This window comes from Coregonus clupeaformis, chromosome 27, assembly GCF_020615455.1.
Source record: "Coregonus clupeaformis isolate EN_2021a chromosome 27, ASM2061545v1, whole genome shotgun sequence".
Lineage (NCBI taxonomy): Eukaryota > Metazoa > Chordata > Actinopteri > Salmoniformes > Salmonidae > Coregonus > Coregonus clupeaformis.
In genome coordinates this window covers 51,928,963-51,946,090 of record NC_059218.1, presented here as the reverse complement: position 1 = coordinate 51,946,090, position 17,128 = coordinate 51,928,963, and the positions used below count along the sequence as shown (strand labels likewise).

General features: G+C 41.9%; 1 protein-coding gene across 2 annotated transcripts in view; it reads right to left on the bottom strand.

Annotated features, from left to right (window-relative positions):
- rassf4a (Ras association domain family member 4a) overlaps positions 1–17,128 on the bottom strand; it is a 108,277-nt gene that overhangs the window by 48,249 nt on the left and 42,900 nt on the right. Inside the window, exon 1 of one of the 2 annotated variants that reach the window (XM_041866199.2) lies at positions 16,022–16,461. The exons of the other annotated variant lie outside the window; for it this stretch is intronic. The gene's annotated coding sequence lies outside the window, so the exon portion shown is untranslated. Of the gene's footprint in view, positions 1–16,021; positions 16,462–17,128 lie in introns of those variants that run through there. 2 annotated transcript variants of the gene reach the window in all.

Below are 17,128 nucleotides of genomic sequence, written 5' to 3'. Positions count from 1 at the left end.
AGAGCGTGAGAGAGAGAGAGAGTGAGAGCGTGAGAGAGAGAGCCCAGCTAGCACATTTGGGTCCTTGACAGTTGTGGAATGTATGTTTTTGGTTACTCATTGTTTTTTTAAACGTTCTGAGAATGTACATTTTTAGGTTGCAGGGAGTTTCTGAGAACGTTTTACTATGGTTCCCTGAATGTTTTCCTGGGAGGTTTTATTAACGTTCTGAGAATGGCAATTATAGGTTATTTTAAGGTAATGCATTAACATTCTGAGAACATTCTCTAAATGTTGTGAATGTTTTGAAAAATTTTAAGGTTATTTGGATGTTTTTCAATAACTTCCTTAAAACTTTCACTGAATGTTTCAATTAGACTTTTAACAACACTGCTAGTTTAGCTGTTCTAATCTCCAAGCACAGATAGGACACATGGAAATTCATTTGTTTAGGCATTAGTCATGCAAACACATTTCCTTTTTTATTGTTAGACAGCATCAGTGAGATTCAAACCTATGATCTTCTGTTTTTTGGAATAAGTCCACTGCACCACCAGGATGGAGTTAGCATGCCATATTTACTCATACAAAGCTGCTCATTTTAGTCTATTCAAACGGACCCCATTTCAAAGGAAACAAGCACTCATAAAGATCAGGTGTGTCCAATTAGTGGGCGCGGAAGCTGGTTTTGAAACACAGTCGTAGAGTGAGGACGCCGAAGAAAGGAACCTCTGGAGCTCGAGGGAATTGTTAGGATGGCAAGCCGGGTGTCCACATGTCGCGGACGTGGAAGAGGCTAAGCCACCAAGTGAAGAGCAAAAAGGGGCACACAGGGGATGTAAAAAGGAAAGTGCTAAAAGACAGAGAACATTGTATGGTGCGGAGATGGATAGAGAGGAGAAAGAGGATTTGAGTTCCTTGGGAGACGGTGGCGCGAGGGTGAGTGGCGTCAAGTGCAAACAGTAGAATTGGATGAGAGTGAGGATGAATTGTGTGGGGAGGAAGGTGTAGTGAAGGCTTCTGAGCCCAACCCTCGCAATGGTGGTCATGAAGCAGGCATAAGATGATATTTTTCCATCTGATCGACGCTGCTGTCGTCAATGGCCACATAGTTCACCGCCAGCTCACAAGTGAGATGATTACTGAACAAGGATTTTTGTAATTGGACATACAGTTCACATACAAATCACATACAGTACCATTATGCAATTATATTGACTATCTCACCCACCTCCCCACTCCCTCATCATCCTCTCCACTCACTCATCCTCCCCACTCTCTCTCCATACAGTATGCTGCTAGCATACAAAAGCTGGCCTCAATCTTCGGCAAGAAAGATGTTCAGTTCCAGTTATTATGCAAATTATGTTCAATAATGTTTGTGTGTGTGGTTTCTGAAAGTATGGAATAAAAAGGAATTATTAGTAATTAGAATACAATACCAGGCTATAGCAATAAAACAATATTACAATGAAGTAACACAATAACACTGCTATAAAAATAATAAGTTGCATTGACAAGATGACAATTATGAATGATCTACTCAAGAAACAGTAACTGAAGTGCTCCACAAGAGGGCAGGGCAGGGCAGAGCTATGCTTAACACGCCAAATGAAAACACAGGCCAATGCAATGGTCATAATAAGGCCAGGGCAGCTTCAAAGGATACCACATAAGCTAATACTTCTCTGAAGCCATTAGCATCGTTTTACAGAACAAATAGAAGAATGCAGGTATATAAGCACAATTGAGTATAACACCATAAAGGTTATGAAATTAGTACCTCAAGCAGTGTTGTGTTCGAGACCACCTAAAGTGAGACCGATTCAATACCAAGACCGGAGCAAATCAAGTCCGAGTCAAGACCAAGACCGGAGGGGGGGCGAGACTGAGTCAAGACCATGATTGCAATTTTGTCAAATCCCCACATAATAAGAGTTCAAAATGTTCTGTTTTTCTGTGTTCATATTTCAGAATAACATATGGATACTTTAGACATTCAAAATAGTGAAAAAATAAATGCTGAGGGAAAATAGAGCCACTCTACAAATTATTACTAACCCAAACACAGTGGGAAACAATGGGCCTTCTACGCCTTCAGAGAAGGGCTAAGGATTTATACAATAATAATGATAATAATATAATAATAATAATGATAATAATATTATTATTTTCAATGATGTTCTGATTTAATCTCTTCAGTTTCTTTTGGAAAGGAAAGGGTTAACACTGGTCACTTGGGTGATAAATCTAGTTAGGTAAGTCAGCCATTGGCTAGGCCATCAGAAGCTAGATAAAGGCATCTGCCATTCAACTGTATTAGGGCAACATTTTGGAGTGGCAGTGGAATCAACCAATCACATTTTGACTTAATGTGTGGGACCGTTTTTACAAAAATGTATGGAAACTTCTGCCTTCTTGAAGGCCAACGTCCTCACGCAATAGCGAGCAGTAGTTTTCTCACGGTCTAGCTAGCTAGGTAGCTTTTGTTGTTGGCTAGTTTGCAGCAGCTGCAGCAGGTGTCATCAAAGAGGATGTTGTTGCTAATTTGTTAGCTTGTCCCTTTTCAAGAATAACTTTCAACAATAAGTTAAGTTTCAAATGATCATCATCTGGTGAGTGGAACTGTGTTTTTTATTGCAGCGAGCTTGCTGTTAGCCATCTCTTTGAAAATACCTTATGAGTGTGAAACCTTGTTGCATTTAAAGTGAAACTGACAGCATTTTAGCAACATGAAATCTTATTAAAATCTGTTCGTATACACCCCCAGGAAGAATATGACACTTAAAAATATTTTCTGACAAGCGACCACTTAGATATGGTCATTTTCACGTTTTCATAAATTCTTGGAATGTTTGGGAATTATGTATACTAAGGCATTTGAGCAAATTCTATAGCTATATAGAGTGGGAAAGTGGCCGTGCGATTGGACAATTAATAGACACTGCAGTAAATAAAACCGAATAAAAACATGTTTTTTTCTACACAGACCGGTACGCTATAGCCAATCAGAACTACAGTAGGCCTTTATACAAACAAGCCATTTGCCACACGGGCCTGCCATCATTCACTTTGAACTGGACTGTGTGTTTACAGGCAGTTGAAACAGCGCAACTTTAGAGCATTAGAACGCATTCGCCAAAAGCCACAAAATACACCTGAATTGATTTCTGCAAATATGTAAACACCACGGGAGTCCTCTTACATTTGGGAACTTTACAGTCCTATTGATCAAACAACCATGAAAATGTAGGCTCTCTCTCCCTCAGTTATGCACGTCAACAACTAATGCTAGCCAGAGCAAGATGAGCTAAAATCTAACGAAGGAACATTAGATAAACCCTCTCAAACTTTTTCAGATAGTTGGCATTAAAATGTATGCACACATGACTGTAAGTCGCTTTGGATAAAAGCGTCTGCTAAATGGCATATTATTTATTTATTTAAAATTGGACTCATAAATTATGAGGAATTGTAGCCTCCTCATCCTTCTGCAGCTTGCCTTCCAATGCATGCTTGTCCCAACCAAGCACCCAAGCTAACTGGCTAAAGTTGGCTAGCTAGCTAGCTACTTCCAGACACAAATGAGAGAACACCTCACTCTGAGCATTTTACTTGCTGTAGCAGAGCTGGTTAGGCTGTTTACATGTTATCTAGAGCACTCTTGACTAACTATTACTTTTTTGTCTATGTTTACTGACATCAGTCATATTCAGCGGGTGTTGCGCGTTTGTAAATTCATCAGTCGTTCTGCACTCTGGCACACTCAGACGAGAGTGCTCTGAAATCGGAGTAGATAGCCAGAGTGAATTTGCGAACGCAAGAGATATGCTAACTGGATAACAGTCGTTCTTGCTAGTTAACCAAATTACACAAAAACGATATGAGGGGAAAAATTCTGTCACTCACCCACTCCTCCAATGGCATGACATGACATCCTCCTAGCAGATAGCTAGCTAGCTATCTAGCTAACGTTAGGCTCCGTGTTTTTAGCTTGCTACATAAATAGATACGCTAGACTATTAGCCACGTTATGACTAATGTATTGATTGTATTGACATTCCTAGCCTTAGTTACATTCATCCGTTTTTTGTCCAGAATATTGAGTCATTGAAACTGAAACAGTGCATCCCGAATGGAGGCAGCAAACAATGTACCAGGCCAGCTGTGATTTACAACCTGATAGCAATATTTTTGGGACTACCAAGAAATGTATTGGTGAATTACATTAATCATGCATTGAACTGTATCCATCTATTCTGCCAACAATGCCTTAGTGTACGTCATGGAATGTTGAGTCAAATATCATTATGATTGTCTGTTAGTTTCATATCTGCAAAGTAGTTAAAACGCTGTCAGTTCCATTTTAAACTTTAGGTCACCATTTACTTTGTGTGCTAAACATGAAATGTTTTTTGCAATGGGAAGTAATAGTTGTACATTTTGATTTGGAAATGCTTAATGTTTGTGTTTTTGTATTCTTATGATTGGGACCTACTGGCTTATTATGTCAGAGTTTGTGGACTGCTTATCCTTTAACATCATGCTGTGTGACTGCTGTCTTTCCACAGCCCTATGCAGTGGTGTAGTGGTGCCTGGAGAAGTGGGTATACTCAAATCTCAAGAGTTTTCCTATAGATTTTTCAGATTTTCACTCTCTAATATCACACCTTATTTTTATAGGAAATAAAAGTATGGTCTAAGTCCACAACGATGCTTAAACCACATCAATCTGATTGGGTGGGCCTGTCAGGGCCTAGATCCCCAGTGGTTGGGCCCATCCATGTCTACGCCCCTGATGCAAACAGTGAATGATGACAATTGCGCATCACAAATAGCCTACTAACCAACAGTTCGGATTAAACTTTTTCAATACCTGGTTTGCATACCCATTGTTGCCTTAGTTACTTGTAGATATCATACATTGAAACGTCTTTCCTACCCTACCGGCTACCGATGTCATTCTTCTGTGAGCTGCTCTATGCCAAAACCACTTGAGAGCTGCACAGTCTTGCTGCCTGCAGATGATATTCTGCTGAAACTGTGTATGGCGCGCATGTGAATATATTTCACTTGCTTTGCGATTGTGTAGGCTACTTTGTACATGATTTCTCTATTGTACTACATAATTGATCAATCGTATACCTCAGTGGTGGTCAATGCCGTTTAAGATGAGGGAGGATGATTGTTTTTCATGGGCATGGCCTTATTTCTATTACAGCATATTGGATGACTGTCATTCATATTCCATTCACCCAGTTCAATGTAACAGCGATAGGTTTAGGCTACTACATGACCCTTAGTCCAACAGTTGCAAACGAGAGTTTCTATTGGACAAATTCAGGTATGTTTATCCCCGTTTTGTTCTGTTTGATTCTGTTGAATAGATGTTTTACAACAGAATCATCTGAATGAATACACCCCTGATCACACGTAAACACAGTTCACTTTCAGAGCAGCCATGTTGTATTCCTTCTCGCATCTCTCCTCCTCTCACCTCTTCCCTTCACTTGTGGACTTCAATGCACAACACATCAGCTGTATGTGACCAGGCGAAAAAACCTTTCCAAGCCAAACCGCTACACACAGCCTACATCGTTGTCACCATATTAGCTAAAGTAACGTCATAGTCAGCATAGCTAATAGAACTAACACATTAATAAACCCGCTACAATCATGCAGTAATGTTACAGTGTACAGTCAGTAAGCAGTTACACCGGCGGGCTCCGGTGGCAATAAATTAGTAATACCAAAAGCTTACCTTGACTTGGAAGAGTTCCAGTGTTGTGTTGGAAAGTCATAGCCAGCTAGCTAACATAGCATCCCTCTGTTTAAGCAGGGTGTTTCAGTAGGCTAAACTAGCTAGCTGCATTTGTTGCTAAGTAAGTGAAACTGAAAGTGGAAAAAAATGACATTCTCTCTATCTCTATTTCTCTCTTGCTTCTCCTTCATTTTGGAAGAAATTAATTTGTTCAAAACTGTTCAACTATTGTCTTTCTCTCTCTTTGAGTCAACTACTCACCACATTTTATACACTGCAGTGCTAGCTAGCTGTAGCTTATGTACTAGATTTATTATCTGATCCTTTGATAGAGTGGACAACATGTAATTTCATGATGCAAGAGCTCTGATAGGCTGGAGGACATCCTCCGGAAGTTGTCATAATTACTGTGTAAGTCTATGGAAGGGGGTGAGGACCATGAGCCTCCTAGATTTTGTTTTGAAATCAATGTACCCAGGGGAGGACGGAAGCTAGTTTTCCAGCGGCTACACCATGGTGCTACCCTACAGAGTGCTGTTGAGGCTACTGTAGACCTTCTTTGCAAAATAGTGTGTTTTCATCAATTATTTGGTGACGTGATTATATTTAGTATAGTTTTATCTAAAAAGGATAACTTTTAAATGTTTTACAATTTAAATGTTTATGAAATTCACTGAGGAGGATGGTCCTCCCCTTCCTCCTCTGAGGATCCTCCACTGGTATAACGCCACTACTCTACTTTGATACGCATCAGTAGGGATTAAGAAGTGAGTATATGCAATGCCCACTGAAAGAAAGTGGGTATACGGCTTATCCTGCGTATAGCCTCCACTACACCATTGGCCCTTAGTTTTACAAAAAGTGCACTCTCCTACATGAGTGCGCTGGTATTACGGTTGCTGTCTTTCAGAATCACAAACCTGTCACACACTGAATGCCTATAGGTACGCCACTGCGCAAACATGTCCATAGTAGATATAAAGGCTGTTAAGATACTGTATTGATGTTTCAAGAAAGGAGTGTATATATTTGGCCTGGCGAAGCGGTTTTATGTGCTGACTGAATGGAAGCTACTAATTATGAGTTTTTTTACTCCTCTGGTCTCGGGAAGAAATTACAAGTCCTCACTGTCCGAGAATGAGTCAAGACCAAGTACAAATGTATGTGACACTGAGACATGACCTAGACACTCAATATCTGGTCTCGAGACCGGACTCTCGAGACCGGACTCGAGACCGAGACCGGTCTAAATTACTACAACACTGACCTCAAGTGTCCACAGTTATAAAGCAATACATACAGAATACATTATGCTCCATATATACACTACTGGTCAAAAGTTTTAGAACACCTACTCATTCAAGGGTTTTTCTTTATTTTTACTATTTTCTACATTGTAGAATAATAGTTAAGACATCAAAACGATCAAATAACACATATTGACTCATGTAGTAGGGCCCCGTGTAGCTCAGTTGGTAGAGCATGGCGTTTGCAACGCCGGGGTTGTGGGTTTGATTCCCACGGGGGAGCAGTATGCACTCACTAACTGTAAGTCACTCTGGATAAGAGCGTCTGCTAAATGACTAAAATGTAGTAACCAAAAAAGTGTTAAACAAATCAAAATATATTTCATATTTGAGATTCTTCAAATAGCCACCCTTTGCCTTGATGACAGCATTGCACACTCTTGGCATTCTCTCAACCAGGTTCATGAGGTAGTCACCTGGAATGCATTTCAATTAACAGGTGTGGCTTCTTCAAAGTTAATTTGTGGAATTTCTTTCCTTCTTAATGCGTTTGAGCCAATCAGTTGTTTTGTGACAAGGTAGGTGGGGTATACAGAAGATTTGGCCCTATTTGGTAAAAGACCAAGTCCATATTATGGCAAGAACAGCTCAAATAAGCAAAGAGAAATGACAGTCCATCATTACTTTAAGACATGAAGGTCAGTCAATACGGAACATTTCAAGAACTTTGAAAGTTTCTTCAAGTGCAGTCGCAAGAACCATCAAGCGCTATGATGAAACTGGCTCTCATGAGGACCACCACAGGAATGGAAGACCCAGAGTTACCTCTGCTGCAGAGGATAAGTTCATTAGAGTTACCAGCCTCAGAAATTGCAGCCCAAATAAATGCTTCACAGAGTTCAATTAACAGACACATCTCAACATCAACTGTTTAGAGGAGACTGTATGAATCAGACCTTCATGGTCGAATTTCTGCAAAGAAACCACTACTAAAGGACACCAATAATAAGAAGAGACTTGCTTGAGCCAAGAAACACGAGCAATGGACATTAGACCAGTGGAAATGTGTCCTTTGGTCTGAAGTCCAAATTGGAGATTTTTGGTTCCAACCGCTGTGTCTTTGTGAGACGCGGTGTGGGTGAACGGATGATCTCCGCATGTCTATTTCCCACCGTAAAGCATGGAGGAGGAGGTGTTATGGTGTGGGGGTGCTTTACTGGTGACACTGTCTGTGATTTATTTAGAATTCAAGGCACACTTAACCAGCATGGCTACCACAGCATTCTGCAACGATACACCATCCCATCTGGTTTGGGCTTAGTGGGACTATCATTTGTTTTTCAACAGGACAATGACCCAACACACCTCCAGGCTGTTTAAGGGCTATTTGACCAAGAAGGAGAGTGATGGAGTGCTGCATCAGATGACCTGGCCTCCACAATCACTGCTAGGCAAATCCCCTCCTTATCTTAGCTCATTGGTCACCATAGCAGCACCCACCCGTAGTCTGCGCTCCAGCAGGTATATCTCACTGGTCATTCCCAAAGCCAACACCTCCTTTGGCCGCCATTCCTTCCAGTTCTCTGCTGCAATGACTGGAACGAATTGCAAAAATCTCTGAAGCTGGAGACTCTTATCTACCTCACTAACTTTAAGCATCAGTTGTCAGAGCACCTTACCGATCACTGCACCTGTACACAGCCCATCTGAAATTAGCCCACCCAACTACCTCATCCCTATATTGTTATTTATTTTGCTCTTTTGCACCCCAGTATCTCTATTTGCACATAATCTCTTGCACATCTAGCATTCCAGTGTTAATACTATTGTAATTATTTTGCACTATAGCCTATTTATTGCCTTACCTCCATAACTTGCTACATTTGCACACACTGTATATATATTTTCTGTTGTATTTTTGACTTTATGTTTTTTTACCCCATATGTAACTCTGTGTTGTTTTTATCGCACTGCTTTGCTTTATCTTGGCCAGGTCGCAGTTGTAAATGAGAACCTGTTCTCAACTGGCTTACCTGGTTAAATAAAGGTGAAATACAAAAATAAAAAAAAAATCCCCCGACCTCAACCAAACTGAGATGGTTTGGGATGAGTCGGACCGCAGAGTGAAGGAAAAGCAGCCAACAAGTGCTCAGCATATGTGGGAACTTCTTCAAGACTGTTGGAAATGCATTCCAGGTGAAGCTGGTTGAGAGAATGCCAAGAGTGTGCAAAGCTGTTATCAAGGCAAAGGGCGGCTATTTGAAGAATCTCAAATATAAAATATATTTCGATTTGTTTAACACTTTTTTGGTTACTACATGATTCCATATGTAGAAAATACAATGTAGAAAATAGTAAAAAATAAAGAAAAACCCTTGAATGAGTAGGTGTGTCCAAACTTTTGACTGGTACTGTATATTTACCACCCCTCCCCTAATTGGAGTAAACTATTGGACAACAACACTGAGGCTTCTACTTCCAGCTTATACATACTTATATATACTTTAGTTGAAAGGGAGAAAGGGAAATTCCAATAAGCAGTGAATGCTTGAAAACCCCAGATAGGGGCGTTAGGGGGCGGAGTGTGGGTGTGGGTACATAAGGGAGGCTCAGGCAGCTCTACTGCTCACTTCAGTTCTCAGTTGCAATATGAACTCTGTCATCTCTGTCTGCCTGCTGGCTACTCTGCCACTCTACTGCCTACTGCTTACAGGTAATAACCATTCAAAAATGGACAGGTGCACACAGGTTGGGTTAAAGTTTGAATAAGCGACATTGTGATTGTGAGTCAGTCTGTCTGTCTGTCGGTCTGTACTCTGTGGGCTGAATAGTGCCTAGAGATCTGTGCACTCAAACTCTAATCTGTTTGTCTATCTGTAGTTGGGCGGGAAGTGTGACTCAGGAGAGACTGATAGAATGTTATTTTCCTATGTGGTGTAATGAGGGTTAAACTGTGTGTGATATGATGACACAATGAATTTCACTTGAATCACCATTTGCTGTTTCTGTGTCCGTCTCTACAGTGGGTAAAGGTGAGGGGCAGTTTGTTCCAGGGAGGTGTGAGTGTTATGACACAAAGACAACTGTCAGGGGACCACTGTCTGACCTCAAAGTCACATTCAAAGGCGTCACCTGCAGCACTGACCAGATCATGTAAGTATCAGACCACACATGCACACACAAAGGCCCACACCCGGACATACAGACATGTGCACGCACACAGACAAGCTATAGTATAGTAAAAGGTTTTGAACCTCAAAGCTATTTAAAGTAACTACCCACTCGGCACACACTGGTGGAATCAACGTTGTTTCCACGTCATTTCAATGAAATTCCCTTGAACCAACGTGGAATAGATGTTGAATTGATGTCTGTGCCTAGTGGGTATGAGTGTATGTGTGTGATAAAGCATGTGTTTCCTCCTCGTGTTGTGTAATGACAATGTGTGTAATGATTAAGTCTATGTGTCCCTGTGTTTGTGTGTGTGTTAACTGTGTGCCTCTCTGTGTGTTGTAGAGTGGTAGTGAAGAGGACCAGTGAGCCTGTGTGCGTGAATCCAAAGGGACCACAGGGAAAACAGCTGCTGCACTGCTGGAAGATGTAAGAGACATTTTAACATAAAATACTTTATTTACTACACTTTACTTCCCAGCTAGCACATTTGGTTCCTTGGAAGTTGTGGCAACATAAGCTTTTGGTTTCCCATTGGTTCTGGGAACAAAACTATACGTTTCCTGACCGGTAAAACTGAAACGTTCTGAGAACGGAACTGGAAATGTTGCCTGTTCTGGGAATGTACATTTTTAGGTTGCAGGGAGGTTCTGAGAACGTTTTACTATGGTTCCCTGACCGTTTTCCTGGGAGGTTTTATTAACGTTCTGAGAACGGAAATTATAGGTTATTTGAAGGTTTTGAATAACTTCCTTAACTTTTACTGAGTGTTTCAATAATACTTTTATTAACTGTTTTGAACTCCAAGCACAGATAGGACACATGGAAATTCATTCGCTTAGGCATTAATCATGCAAACACATTATTTTTTTTATTGTGGCATGGCGTCAGTGAGATTAAAACCTATGATCTTCTGTTCTCAATCCATGAATTAGTCCACTGAGCCACCAGGATGGAGTTAGCATGACATTGTTTTTACTCATACAAAGCTGTTCATTTCAGTCTATTCAAACAGAACAAATTTCAAAGGAAACAAGCACTCATTAAGATCAGGTGTGGCCAATTAGTGGGCGGGGCCAACATGCCTGAACTCCCTTAACAAGATAAATAAAATCAAATCAAATTGAATTTGCCACGTGCCGAATACAACAGGTGTAGACCTTACAGTGAAATGCTTACTTACAGCCCTTAACCAACAATGCAGTTTTTAAGAAAAGTGTTAAGTAAAAAATAGATTAGTAAAAAATGCAAATAGTCAGGGTAGCCATGATTAGCTGTTCAGGAGTCTTATGGCTTGGGGGTAGAAGCTGTTAAGAAGCCGTTTGGACCTAGACATGGCGCTCCGGTACCGCTTGCCGTGCGGTAGCAGAGAGAACAGTCTTTGACTAGGGTGGCTGGAGTCTTTGACCATTTTTAGGGCCTTTCTCTGACACAACGCCTGGTATAGAGGTCCTGAATGGCAGGAAGCTTGGCCCCAGTGATGTACTGGGCCGTACGCATTACCCTCTGTAGTGCCTTGCGGTCGGAGGCCGAGCAGTTACCATACCAGGCGGTGATGCAACCAGTCAGGATGCTCTCGATGGTGCACCTGTAGAACTTTTTGAGGAACTGAGGACCCATGCCAAATCTTTTCAGTCTCCTGAGGGGGAATAGGCTTTGTCGTGCCCTCTTCACGACTGTCTGTTTGTTGCTGATATGGACCCCAAGGAACATGAAGCTCTCAACCTGTTCCACTACAGCCCCGTCGATGAGAATGGTGGTGTGCTCAGTCCTCTTTTTTTTCCTGTAGTCCACAATCATCTCCTTTGTCTTGATCACGTCGAGAGAGAGGTTGTTATCCTGGCACCACACAGCCAGGTCTCTGACCTCCTCCCTATAGGCTGTCTCATTGTTGTCAGTGATCAGGCCTACCACTGTTGTGTCGTCGGCAAACTTAATGATGGTGTTGGAGTTGTGCCTGGCCATGCAGTCATGGGTGAACAGGGAGTACAGGAGGGGACTGAGCACGCACCCCTGAGGGGCCCCCGTTTTGAGGATCAGTGTGGCAGAAGTGTTGTTACCTACCCTTACCCCTGGGGGTGGCCCGTCAGGAAGTCCAGGATCCAGTTGCAGAGGGAGGTGTTTAGTCCCAGGGTCCTTAGCTTAGTGATGAGCTTTGAGGGCACTATGGTGTTGAACGCTGAGCTGTTATCATTGAATAGCATTCTCACATAGGTGTTCCTCTTGTCCAGGTGGGAAAGGGCAGTGTGGAGTGCAATAGAGATTGCATTATCTGTGGATCTGTTGAGGCGGTATGCAAATTGGAGTGGGTCTAAGCTTTCTGGGATAATGGTGTTGATGTGAGCCATGACCAGCCTTTCAAAGCACGTCATGGCTACAGACGTGAGTGCTACGTGTCGGTAGTCATTTAGGTAGGTTAACTTAGTGTTCTTGGGCACAGGGACTATGGTGGTCTGCTTGAAACATGTTTTGTATTACAGACTCAGTCAGGGCCATGTTGAAAATATCAGTGAAGACACTTGCCAGTTGGTCAGCGCATGCTCAGAGTACACGTCCTGGTAATCTGTCTGGCCCTGCGGCCTTGTGAATGTTGACCTGCTTAAAAGTCTTACTCACATCGGCTATGGAGAGCGTGATCACATAGTCATCTGGAACAGCTGATGCTCTCATGCATGCTTCAGTGTTGCTTGCCTCGAAGCGACCATAGAAGTGATTTAGCTCGTCTAGTAGGCTTGTGTCACTGGGCAGCTCGCGGCTGTGCTTCCCTTTGTAGTCTGTAATAGTTTTCAAGCCCTGCCACATCCGACGAGCAACAGAGCCGGTGTAGTCCGATTCAATCTTAGTCCTGTATTGACTCTTTGCCTGTTTGATGGTTCGTCGGAGGGCATAGCAGGATTTCTTATAAGCATCCGGGTTAGTGTCCCGCTCCTTGAAAGCGGCAGCTCTACCCTTTAGCTCAGTGCGGATGTTGCCTGTAATCCATGGCTTCTGGAGGGGGTATGTACGTACGGTCACTGTGGGGATGACGTCATCGATGCACTTATTGATGAAGCCAGTGACTGATGTGGTGTACTCCTCAATGCTATCGGAAGAATCCCGGAACATATTCCAGTCTGTGCTAGCAAATCTGTCCTGTAGCTTAGCATCTGCATCATCTGACCACTTCCTTATTAACTGAGACACTGGTGCTTCCTGCTTTAGTTTTTGCTTGTAAGCAGGAATCAGGAGTAGAGTTATGGTCGGATATGCCAAATGGAGGGCGAGGGAGAGCTTTGTACGCGTCTCTTTGTGTGGAGTAAAGGTGGTCTAGAGTTTTTTTTCCCTCTGGTTGCACATTTAACATGCTGGTAGAAATGAGGTAGAACGGATTTAAGTTTCCCTGCATTAAGTCCCCGGCCACTAGGAGCGCCGCCTCTGGACGTTTTCCTGCTTACTTATGGCCTTGTAACGCTCATTGAGTGCAATCTTAGTGCCAGCATCGGTTTGTGGAGGTAAATAGACAACTACGAAGAATATAGATGAAAACTCTCTTGGTAAATAGTGTGGTCTACATCTTATCATGAGATACTCTACCTCAGGCGAGCAAAACCTCAAGACTTCCTTAGTATTAGATTTTATGCACCAGCTGTTGTTTACAAATATACACAGACCGCCACCCCTTGTCTTACCGGAGTCAGCCATTATATCCTGCCGATGTAGCGTATATATGTCGTCGTTCAGCCAGGACTCGGTGAAACATAAGATATTAAAAAATGTTATGTCCCGTTGGTAGGATAACCTTAATCTTAGGTCGTCCAATTCATTTTCAAATGATTGAACATTGGCTAATCGAATTGATGGAAGAGGCAGTTTACTCGCTCGCCATCAGATCCTTCCAAGGCACCCCGACCTACGTCCACTATATCTCTGTCTCTTTCTCATGCGAATGATGGGCATTTGGGCCTTGTCGGGTGTCTGTAGAATATTGTTTGCGTCCGACTCGTTGAAGAAAAAATCTTTGTCCAATACGAGGAGAGTAATCGCTGTCCTGATATCCAGAAGCTCTTTTTGATCATAAGAAACGGTGCCAGAAACATTATGTACAGAATAAATTACAAATAACGCAAAAGGACACACATAATAGTTCAAATGGTTAGAGGGCTGTAAAACGACATCCATCTTCTCCGGCGCACTACAAGAGGATAGAGTTTTGTTGACGCTGAGAATGGAATGTATATGTTTTTAAATAATATTCTTAGAACGTTCTTTGAATGTTACTAATGTTTTCTTGTGGTTTTTATGGAACATTTTCTTAATGTTCTGAGAACATGACTTTAAATAGAACAATGAGGAAACCTGCAGAAATTGTCATGCTGAACTACTGAAATTCCCACAGAAGAATGTTGTTTCTTAGCGTTCTCTGAACTATTTGAGAACATTCCCTATGTCAAACCAGTTGGAGAACGTTCCTAGAACATTACCCAAAATGTATTTGTAATTATAACCATGTTTGAACTTTTAGGAAACGTTCTGTTAAAGTAATGAAATACCAAGAAAATAACGTGCTGGGAATGTTACAAAGCCAAGCAAGTATCCTGCACCATTCCCAGAAAGTTTTGGGAAGGTTGTATGCAAAATAACCATAGGCAACGACACGCTCAGACTCACCAAGCTCTAAGAACGTTCTCAGAATGTTCTGTGCTAGCTGGGTTCACTTCAGCATACGTTACTGTACTTTTCAGTACTTTTCTGTACTTTACTTACTTTACTTTAATTTACTTTACTTTATAAACATAAGTGGATAGTTATATGGCATACTTCCGAAAGACAATCTAGAATGTCTAACCAATTTGGCAACACAATGTAGCCAGGGTTGTTGAAAACGTTAGTGATTTTAGTTGACTCTAGGTGAAAATATGCATGTATACAGTATGCTGCAGAGTTAATACTTTCATGTGGCTTTGATAAAATTGAGTTTCAGTTTAACTGTGATTCAGATCATTAAATCCTGTCAACAGTTTGTGATACAAAGAGCCCTCTGTTCAGCTAGTCTCTCTCTCTCTCACTCTATTTCTCTCTCGCCACTCTCCCTCTATCTATCCTATCTCTCTCCATTTCCCCTCTCTCTTTTTCTATCTCTCCCTCCCTCTGCGACAACAACAGCTGTACTAAACATATCCATGTATATTCCCTCTCTCTCTCTCTCTCGCTCTCACTCTCAGAACCCGAGCGAACGGATTGGATAAGAAGAGGTGTCTGAGGCAGAGGAGGCAAGGGGAACCAAGGACAGAAACAGAGAACTCAGGGGACAATCTAAAGAGAGCAAAAGAAGAAGGGCAACAACAATCCCTGCCTTAGGGTGACCACAGAGCCAGTACCTGTCCGTTCTCCTGACCAGCAGTGTAGTGTTCTAGCTAGTCTACACTGTAACCCTAGACCAGACCAATACACCAGAGGCACTGCAGACACCAGATGACAAACTACAGACACCAGAGAAACTACAGACACCAGAGGCACTACAGCCACTGAACCAGAATCTGGGTTTACAGGTGATGTTGAATATGGGCGATTGTCCTTTAAGCCTAGGAAGCAGCCATTCAACTTGCCATTCACCAGCTTTTCAAGCTTAATAATGGCCAAATACATTACTGCCGTTATGGCTAGGAATGAAATTGGGCTCCTTAACATTAAGAAAAATCCCACAAAATGTAAATCGCAGTGCAGTTATCACAAAACATTATTTTCCGTGTTATAGCCTAACTAGACGATAGGCTATAAAGGCCTGGGGAAAGTTGTGTAAGTTAAATAAAACCATAGAGTAACTTTAAGCTACTTTGGTGAATTTGCGAGGCATGCAAGACAGATTACCAAGACATATACACACCACAGTGTTTTCTGCCCGCTCCTTCCTCTCTCTGCCTCATGCTGGCTCGCCTGGGAGCTTATACATTATGCCAATTCTGTTGCAAAATGTTTCTTAAACGGAAGCAAACAGAATAAAACAGGGAGGGACCTATCTGAATTTGTCCAATAGAGACTCTCGTTCAACTGTTTGGACTAATGATTACATCCCTGCTCTTTTTCTTTGCTAATGATGCGAGTGTGTGTTGAGTCTTCCGTCTGTTGCCTGTAGAATATCCTAGGCTATTCATTGCTGATAGGCCCTGCTTTCCTGAAGTTGCAAGACATTGCATGCCAAGAAATTGCGAGATACAGCATTCCATTGCGAGATACAGTTTCTGATTGCCGATAGGCCTAGTGCACGGTCATGAAACAAATAACTGCCGGTCTCACGGTAATTGACCGTTGATTAACATAAACACATTTAGCAACTCCTGGCTTCCACGCACAGCCTACAAACCACTGATGCAGACCTTTGGAAAATCTACGTGGGCTACACTAGTTCATTTAGCAGACAAGATTTGCTTAGAATTCAGTGGCATTATTTTATATTATTTTATAGTATGAATAATACAATTGAACATAGCTGAATAAAATATAAATTATATTTTCTCCAAACGATTTGAGGGAGTGCGCACATGCGGCTATTATGTGTTGAGCGGTTAACAAAGAAGCAGGTACTCCTATATGCTAAATTTAGAGTTATTTATGTAACTTTAGTCGTGATACAAATGTTGGGCTATATGTTTAGATTTTTTATACATTCTAAGGCTGTATGATGCGACTCTAATGATGATTTGAAAAAAGTCGCATGAAAGGCATTAGTTCTGCTTTGTTTTTTTTGCGCAGGCTGTATACACTTTCATCAGTCTCTCATTCACACTTTTGATAAGCTCTTGATAATGCCTCGAATTTCCCGGCGGCATCCCCTTTGTGTGGCCGTAATGCCCCCTAAAAAAATCTATGCCTTTTGTGGCCTTGGGCTGAATATAATAATTATAATTCCCTTCTCCCGGCTGGGCGCACCGAAGCACCTCTCACTCGCATAGCTTTCTGTCATGTGATCGGGTCTTTCTCACAGGTGTAGACA